Source organism: Lathyrus oleraceus, unplaced genomic scaffold (genome assembly GCF_024323335.1).
Source record: "Lathyrus oleraceus cultivar Zhongwan6 unplaced genomic scaffold, CAAS_Psat_ZW6_1.0 chrUn0111, whole genome shotgun sequence".
Classification (NCBI taxonomy): domain Eukaryota; kingdom Viridiplantae; phylum Streptophyta; class Magnoliopsida; order Fabales; family Fabaceae; genus Lathyrus; species Lathyrus oleraceus.
The window spans coordinates 74,838-85,528 of NW_026112502.1; positions in this window are offsets into that span (position 1 = coordinate 74,838).

Consider the following 10,691-nt stretch of genomic DNA (forward strand, 5'->3'; position numbering starts at 1 on the left):
AACAAATGATTTATTTATAGAATTAACATGAAAATAATAATATGATTTATATAAGAGATGATATATTGACAAATAATCATTTAAATATTATATATGAGATTTTTTATATATTAAAAAAAAGAAAATAAAAACATTATGCTTTTTAAAATAAGACGAAGTTAGTTAAGTAATTTTATTTGTAAAATTTTATAGTAGACAATAGAGTAGTGGAGAGTGTAGTATATAATGACGTGTCAATTTATTATTGGAAGAGTGCAATGTTACAAGTTGTTATAATAAGGGACGTTTGAGTGAGAGGGTACTGTGAGTGTTGTGAGTGTTGCTGGGTGAAAGGGTACTACCTCCATTATGCAGGCTATTTTCTTTTGTTACTTTGTTTTTTTATATCAATGAATTAATTTAAGTTTGTTGTTGATGGTATGTGCAGAGATCAGTGAGAACTTCTCCTCATTTTGTTGAACCTACACACTGTTTGTTTCTCCCGTTCTCAGGTAATCCCCCGTTCTTTTTCTTTTTTTTAAATTTTTTTATTTGATTTTTTATATATATCAAAACTCAAACACAGAAGAATGCACAAAATGAAACAAATTCATTACTAATCATCAAAGTTCATTGCTACTAAACATAACGTAAGTAGCAAATAACTTCGTATATATATATATACACGAAAAAACAATTTTCTACATCTTATTATTTTTGGAATTGGATGAATCTAAATTATACTGCGAACATTCTCTGATAATTTATAATTTGTATAAAATTAAATTAGATTAATAATTAGTAACAAATGATTTCTTAAAAATGATTTATTTATAGAATTAACATGAAAATAATAATATGATTTATATAAGAGATGATATATTGACAAATAATCATTTAAATATTATATATGAGATTTTTATATATTAAAAAAAAGAAATAAAAACATTATGCTTTTTAAAATAAGACGAAGTTAGTTAAGTAATTTTATTTGTAAAATTTTATAGTAGACAATAGAGTAGTGGAGAGTGTAGTATATAATGACGTGTCAATTTATTATTGGAAGAGTGCAATGTTACAAGTTGTTATAATAAGGGACGTTTGAGTGAGAGGGTACTGTGAGTGTTGTGAGTGTTGCTGGGTGAAAGGGTACTACCTCCATTATGCAGGCTATTTTCTTTTGTTACTTTGTTTTTTTATATCAATGAATTAATTTAAGTTTGTTGTTGATGGTATGTGCAGAGATCAGTGAGAACTTCTCCTCATTTTGTTGAACCTACACACTGTTTGTTTCTCCCGTTCTCAGGTAATCCCCCGTTCTTTTTCTTTTTTTTAAATTTTTTATTTGATTTTTTATATATATCAAAACTCAAACACAGAAGAATGCACAAAATGAAACAAATTCATTACTAATCATCAAAGTTCATTGCTACTAAACATAACGTAAGTAGCAAATAACTTCGTATATATATATACATAAAAACAATTTTCTACATCTTATTATTTTTGGAATTGGATGAATCTAAATTATACTGCGAACATTCTCTGATAATTTATAATTTGTATAAAATTAAATTAGATTAATAATTAGTAACAAATGATTTCTTAAAAATGATTTATTTATAGAATTAACATGAAAATAATAATATGATTTATATAAGAGATGATATATTGACAAATAATCATTTAAATATTATATATGAGATTTTTTATATATTAAAAAAAAGAAAATAAAAAACATTATGCTTTTTAAAATAAGACGAAGTTAGTTAAGTAATTTTATTTGTAAAATTTTATAGTAGACAATAGAGTAGTGGAGAGTGTAGTATATAATGACGTGTCAATTTATTATTGGAAGAGTGCAATGTTACAAGTTGTTATAATAAGGGACGTTTGAGTGAGAGGGTACTGTGAGTGTTGTGAGTGTTGCTGGGTGAAAGGGTACTACCTCCATTATGCAGGCTATTTTCTTTTGTTACTTTGTTTTTTTATATCAATGAATTAATTTAAGTTTGTTGTTGATGGTATGTGCAGAGATCAGTGAGAACTTCTCCTCATTTTGTTGAACCTACACACTGTTTGTTTCTCCCGTTCTCAGGTAATCCCCCGTTCTTTTTCTTTTTTTTAAATTTTTTATTTGATTTTTTATATATATCAAAACTCAAACACAGAAGAATGCACAAAATGAAACAAATTCATTACTAATCATCAAAGTTCATTGCTACTAAACATAACGTAAGTAGCAAATAACTTCGTATATATATATATACACGAAAAAACAATTTTCTACATCTTATTATTTTTGGAATTGGATGAATCTAAATTATACTGCGAACATTCTCTGATAATTTATAATTTGTATAAAATTAAATTAGATTAATAATTAGTAACAAATGATTTCTTAAAAATGATTTATTTATAGAATTAACATGAAAATAATAATATGATTTATATAAGAGATGATATATTGACAAATAATCATTTAAATATTATATATGAGATTTTTTATATATAAAAAAAAGAAAATAAAAAACATTATGCTTTTTAAAATAAGACGAAGTTAGTTAAGTAATTTTATTTGTAAAATTTTATAGTAGACAATAGAGTAGTGGAGAGTGTAGTATATAATGACGTGTCAATTTATTATTGGAAGAGTGCAATGTTACAAGTTGTTATAATAAGGGACGTTTGAGTGAGAGGGTACTGTGAGTGTTGTGAGTGTTGCTGGGTGAAAGGGTACTACCTCCATTATGCAGGCTATTTTCTTTTGTTACTTTGTTTTTTTATATCAATGAATTAATTTAAGTTTGTTGTTGATGGTATGTGCAGAGATCAGTGAGAACTTCTCCTCATTTTGTTGAACCTACACACTGTTTGTTTCTCCCGTTCTCAGGTAATCCCCCGTTCTTTTTCTTTTTTTTAAATTTTTTTATTTGATTTTTTATATATATCAAAACTCAAACACAGAAGAATGCACAAAATGAAACAAATTCATTACTAATCATCAAAGTTCATTGCTACTAAACATAACGTAAGTAGCAAATAACTTCGTATATATATATACACGAAAAAACAATTTTCTACATCTTATTATTTTTGGAATTGGATGAATCTAAATTATACTGCGAACATTCTCTGATAATTTATAATTTGTATAAAATTAAATTAGATTAATAATTAGTAACAAATGATTTCTTAAAAATGATTTATTTATAGAATTAACATGAAAATAATAATATGATTTATATAAGAGATGATATATTGACAAATAATCATTTAAATATTATATATGAGATTTTTTATATATTAAAAAAAAGAAAATAAAAAACATTATGCTTTTTAAAATAAGACGAAGTTAGTTAAGTAATTTTATTTGTAAAATTTTATAGTAGACAATAGAGTAGTGGAGAGTGTAGTATATAATGACGTGTCAATTTATTATTGGAAGAGTGCAATGTTACAAGTTGTTATAATAAGGGACGTTTGAGTGAGAGGGTACTGTGAGTGTTGTGAGTGTTGCTGGGTGAAAGGGTACTACCTCCATTATGCAGGCTATTTTCTTTTGTTATTTGTTTTTTTATATCAATGAATTAATTTAAGTTTGTTGTTGATGGTATGTGCAGAGATCAGTGAGAACTTCTCCTCATTTTGTTGAACCTACACACTGTTTGTTTCTCTCCGTTCTCAGGTAATCCCCCGTTCTTTTTCTTTTTTTTAAATTTTTTTATTTGATTTTTTATATATATCAAAACTCAAACACAGAAGAATGCACAAAATGAAACAAATTCATTACTAATCATCAAAGTTCATTGCTACTAAACATAACGTAAGTAGCAAATAACTTCGTATATATATATATATACACGAAAAAAACAATTTTCTACATCTTATTATTTTTGGAATTGGATGAATCTAAATTATACTGCGAACATTCTCTGATAATTTATAATTTGTATAAAATTAAATTAGATTAATAATTAGTAACAAATGATTTCTTAAAAATGATTTATTTATAGAATTAACATGAAAATAATAATATGATTTATATAAGAGATGATATATTGACAAATAATCATTTAAATATTATATATGAGATTTTTTATATATTAAAAAAAGAAAATAAAAAACATTATGCTTTTTAAAATAAGACGAAGTTAGTTAAGTAATTTTATTTGTAAAATTTTATAGTAGACAATAGAGTAGTGGAGAGTGTAGTATATAATGACGTGTCAATTTATTATTGGAAGAGTGCAATGTTACAAGTTGTTATAATAAGGGACGTTTGAGTGAGAGGGTACTGTGAGTGTTGTGAGTGTTGCTGGGTGAAAGGGTACTACCTCCATTATGCAGGCTATTTTCTTTTGTTACTTTGTTTTTTATATCATGAATTAATTTAAGTTTGTTGTTGATGGTATGTGCAGAGATCAGTGAGAACTTCTCCTCATTTTGTTGAACCTACACACTGTTTGTTTCTTCCGTTCTCAGGTAATCCCCCGTTCTTTTTCTTTTTTTTAAATTTTTTTCTTTGATTTTTATATATATCAAAACTCAAACACAGAAGAATGCACAAAATGAAACAAATTCATTACTAATCATCAAAGTTCATTGCTACTAAACATAACGTAAGTAGCAAATAACTTCGTATATATATATACACGAAAAAACAATTTTCTACATCTTATTATTTTTGGAATTGGATGAATCTAAATTATACTGCGAACATTCTCTGATAATTTATAATTTGTATAAAATTAAATTAGATTAATAATTAGTAACAAATGATTTCTTAAAAATGATTTATTTATAGAATTAACATGAAAATAATAATATGATTTATATAAGAGATGATATATTGACAAATAATCATTTAAATATTATATATGAGATTTTTTATATATTAAAAAAAAGAAAATAAAAAACATTATGCTTTTTAAAATAAGACGAAGTTAGTTAAGTAATTTTATTTGTAAAATTTTATAGTAGACAATAGAGTAGTGGAGAGTGTAGTATATAATGACGTGTCAATTTATTATTGGAAGAGTGCAATGTTACAAGTTGTTATAATAAGGGACGTTTGAGTGAGAGGGTACTGTGAGTGTTGTGAGTGTTGCTGGGTGAAAGGGTACTACCTCCATTATGCAGGCTATTTTCTTTTGTTACTTTGTTTTTTTATATCAATGAATTAATTTAAGTTTGTTGTTGATGGTATGTGCAGAGATCAGTGAGAACTTCTCCTCATTTTGTTGAACCTACACACTGTTTGTTTCTCCCGTTCTCAGGTAATCCCCCGTTCTTTTTCTTTTTTTTAAATTTTTTTATTTGATTTTTTATATATATCAAAACTCAAACACAGAAGAATGCACAAAATGAAACAAATTCATTACTAATCATCAAAGTTCATTGCTACTAAACATAACGTAAGTAGCAAATAACTTCGTATATATATATATACGAAAAAACAATTTTCTACATCTTATTATTTTTGGAATTGGATGAATCTAAATTATACTGCGAACATTCTCTGATAATTTATAATTTGTATAAAATTAAATTAGATTAATAATTAGTAACAAATGATTTCTTAAAAATGATTTATTTATAGAATTAACATGAAAATAATAATATGATTTATATAAGAGATGATATATTGACAAATAATCATTTAAATATTATATATGAGATTTTTTATATATTAAAAAAAAGAAAATAAAAACATTATGCTTTTTAAAATAAGACGAAGTTAGTTAAGTAATTTTATTTGTAAAATTTTATAGTAGACAATAGAGTAGTGGAGAGTGTAGTATATAATGACGTGTCAATTTATTATTGGAAGAGTGCAATGTTACAAGTTGTTATAATAAGGGACGTTTGAGTGAGAGGGTACTGTGAGTGTTGTGAGTGTTGCTGGGTGAAAGGGTACTACCTCCATTATGCAGGCTATTTTCTTTTGTTACTTTGTTTTTTTATATCAATGAATTAATTTAAGTTTGTTGTTGATGGTATGTGCAGAGATCAGTGAGAACTTCTCCTCATTTTGTTGAACCTACACACTGTTTGTTTCTCCCGTTCTCAGGTAATCCCCCGTTCTTTTTCTTTTTTTTAAATTTTTTTATTTGATTTTTTATATATCAAAACTCAAACACAGAAGAATGCACAAAATGAAACAAATTCATTACTAATCATCAAAGTTCATTGCTACTAAACATAACGTAAGTAGCAAATAACTTCGTATATATATATACACGAAAAAACAATTTTCTACATCTTATTATTTTTGGAATTGGATGAATCTAAATTATACTGCGAACATTCTCTGATAATTTATAATTTGTATAAAATTAAATTAGATTAATAATTAGTAACAAATGATTTATTTATAGAATTAACATGAAAATAATAATATGATTTATATAAGAGATGATATATTGACAAATAATCATTTAAATATTATATATGAGATTTTTTATATATTAAAAAAAAGAAAATAAAAACATTATGCTTTTTAAAATAAGACGAAGTTAGTTAAGTAATTTTATTTGTAAAATTTTATAGTAGACAATAGAGTAGTGGAGAGTGTAGTATATAATGACGTGTCAATTTATTATTGGAAGAGTGCAATGTTACAAGTTGTTATAATAAGGGACGTTTGAGTGAGAGGGTACTGTGAGTGTTGTGAGTGTTGCTGGGTGAAAGGGTACTACCTCCATTATGCAGGCTATTTTCTTTTGTTACTTTGTTTTTTTATATCAATGAATTAATTTAAGTTTGTTGTTGATGGTATGTGCAGAGATCAGTGAGAACTTCTCCTCATTTTGTTGAACCTATATCAAACTCAAACCACAGAAGAATGCACAAAATGAAACAAATTCATTACTAATCATCAAAGTTCATTGCTACTAAACATAACGTAAGTAGCAAATAACTTCGTATATATATATACACGAAAAAACAATTTTCTACATCTTATTATTTTTGGAATTGGATGAATCTAAATTATACTGCGAACATTCTCTGATAATTTATAATTTGTATAAAATTAAATTAGATTAATAATTAGTAACAAATGATTTCTTAAAAATGATTTATTTATAGAATTAACATGAAAATAATAATATGATTTATATAAGAGATGATATATTGACAAATAATCATTTAAATATTATATATGAGATTTTTTATATATTAAAAAAAGAAAATAAAAACATTATGCTTTTTAAAATAAGACGAAGTTAGTTAAGTAATTTTATTTGTAAAATTTTATAGTAGACAATAGAGTAGTGGAGAGTGTAGTATATAATGACGTGTCAATTTATTATTGGAAGAGTGCAATGTTACAAGTTGTTATAATAAGGGACGTTTGAGTGAGAGGGTACTGTGAGTGTTGTGAGTGTTGCTGGGTGAAAGGGTACTACCTCCATTATGCAGGCTATTTTCTTTTGTTACTTTGTTTTTTTATATCAATGAATTAATTTAAGTTTGTTGTTGATGGTATGTGCAGAGATCAGTGAGAACTTCTCCTCATTTTGTTGAACCTACACACTGTTTGTTTCTCCCGTTCTCAGGTAATCCCCCGTTCTTTTTCTTTTTTTAAATTTTTTTATTTGATTTTTTATATATATCAAAACTCAAACACAGAAGAATGCACAAAATGAAACAAATTCATTACTAATCATCAAAGTTCATTGCTACTAAACATAACGTAAGTAGCAAATAACTTCGTATATATATATACACGAAAAAACAATTTTCTACATCTTATTATTTTTGGAATTGGATGAATCTAAATTATACTGCGAACATTCTCTGATAATTTATAATTTGTATAAAATTAAATTAGATTAATAATTAGTAACAAATGATTTATTTATAGAATTAACATGAAAATATAATATGATTTATATAAGAGATGATATATTGACAAATAATCATTTAAATATTATATATGAGATTTTTTATATATTAAAAAAAAGAAAATAAAAAACATTATGCTTTTTAAAATAAGACGAAGTTAGTTAAGTAATTTTATTTGTAAAATTTTATAGTAGACAATAGAGTAGTGGAGAGTGTAGTATATAATGACGTGTCAATTTATTATTGGAAGAGTGCAATGTTACAAGTTGTTATAATAAGGGACGTTTGAGTGAGAGGGTACTGTGAGTGTTGTGAGTGTTGCTGGGTGAAAGGGTACTACCTCCATTATGCAGGCTATTTTCTTTTGTTACTTTGTTTTTTTATATCAATGAATTAATTTAAGTTTGTTGTTGATGGTATGTGCAGAGATCAGTGAGAACTTCTCCTCATTTTGTTGAACCTACACACTGTTTGTTTCTCCCGTTCTCAGGTAATCCCCCGTTCTTTTTCTTTTTTTAAATTTTTTTATTTGATTTTTTATATATATCAAAACTCAAACACAGAAGAATGCACAAAATGAAACAAATTCATTACTAATCATCAAAGTTCATTGCTACTAAACATAACGTAAGTAGCAAATAACTTCGTATATATATATATACACGAAAAAACAATTTTCTACATCTTATTATTTTTGGAATTGGATGAATCTAAATTATACTGCGAACATTCTCTGATAATTTATAATTTGTATAAAATTAAATTAGATTAATAATTAGTAACAAATGATTTCTTAAAAATGATTTATTTATAGAATTAACATGAAAATAATAATATGATTTATATAAGAGATGATATATTGACAAATAATCATTTAAATATTATATATGAGATTTTTTATATATTAAAAAAAAGAAAATAAAAAACATTATGCTTTTTAAAATAAGACGAAGTTAGTTAAGTAATTTTATTTGTAAAATTTTATAGTAGACAATAGAGTAGTGGAGAGTGTAGTATATAATGACGTGTCAATTTATTATTGGAAGAGTGCAATGTTACAAGTTGTTATAATAAGGGACGTTTGAGTGAGAGGGTACTGTGAGTGTTGTGAGTGTTGCTGGGTGAAAGGGTACTACCTCCATTATGCAGGCTATTTTCTTTTGTTACTTTGTTTTTTTATATCAATGAATTAATTTAAGTTTGTTGTTGATGGTATGTGCAGAGATCAGTGAGAACTTCTCCTCATTTTGTTGAACCTACACACTGTTTGTTTCTCCCGTTCTCAGGTAATCCCCCGTTCTTTTTCTTTTTTTTAAATTTTTTTATTTGATTTTTTATATATATCAAAACTCAAACACAGAAGAATGCACAAAATGAAACAAATTCATTACTAATCATCAAAGTTCATTGCTACTAAACATAACGTAAGTAGCAAATAACTTCGTATATATATATACACGAAAAAACAATTTTCTACATCTTATTATTTTTGGAATTGGATGAATCTAAATTATACTGCGAACATTCTCTGATAATTTATAATTTGTATAAAATTAAATTAGATTAATAATTAGTAACAAATGATTTCTTAAAAATGATTTATTTATAGAATTAACATGAAAATAATAATATGATTTATATAAGAGATGATATATTGACAAATAATCATTTAAATATTATATATGAGATTTTTTATATATTAAAAAAAAGAAAATAAAAAACATTATGCTTTTTAAAATAAGACGAAGTTAGTTAAGTAATTTTATTTGTAAAATTTTATAGTAGACAATAGAGTAGTGGAGAGTGTAGTATATAATGACGTGTCAATTTATTATTGGAAGAGTGCAATGTTACAAGTTGTTATAATAAGGGACGTTTGAGTGAGAGGGTACTGTGAGTGTTGTGAGTGTTGCTGGGTGAAAGGGTACTACCTCCATTATGCAGGCTATTTTCTTTTGTTACTTTGTTTTTTTATATCAATGAATTAATTTAAGTTTGTTGTTGATGGTATGTGCAGAGATCAGTGAGAACTTCTCCTCATTTTGTTGAACCTACACACTGTTTGTTTCTCCCGTTCTCAGGTAATCCCCCGTTCTTTTTCTTTTTTTTAAATTTTTTATTTGATTTTTTATATATATCAAAACTCAAACACAGAAGAATGCACAAAATGAAACAAATTCATTACTAATCATCAAAGTTCATTGCTACTAAACATAACGTAAGTAGCAAATAACTTCGTATATATATATATATACATATATATATATATATATATATATATATATATATATATATATATATATATATATCTATATATATATATATATATATATATATATATATATATATATATATATGATATATATATATATATGCAATTTTCTACATCTTATTATTTTTGGAATTGGATGAATCTAAATTATACTGCGAACATTCTCTGATAATTTATAATTTGTATAAAATTAAATTAGATTAATAATTAGTAACAAATGATTTCTTAAAAATGATTTATTTATAGAATTAACATGAAAATAATAATATGATTTATATAAGAGATGATATATTGACAAATAATCATTTAAATATTATATATGAGATTTTTTATATATTAAAAAAAAGAAAATAAAAAACATTATGCTTTTTAAAATAAGACGAAGTTAGTTAAGTAATTTTATTTGTAAAATTTTATAGTAGACAATAGAGTAGTGGAGAGTGTAGTATATAATGACGTGTCAATTTATTATTGGAAGAGTGTAATGTTACAAGTTGTTATAATAAGGGACGTTTGAGTGAGAGGGTACTGTGAGTGTTGCTCGGTGAAAGGGTACTACCTCCATTATGCAGGCTATTTTCTTTTGTTA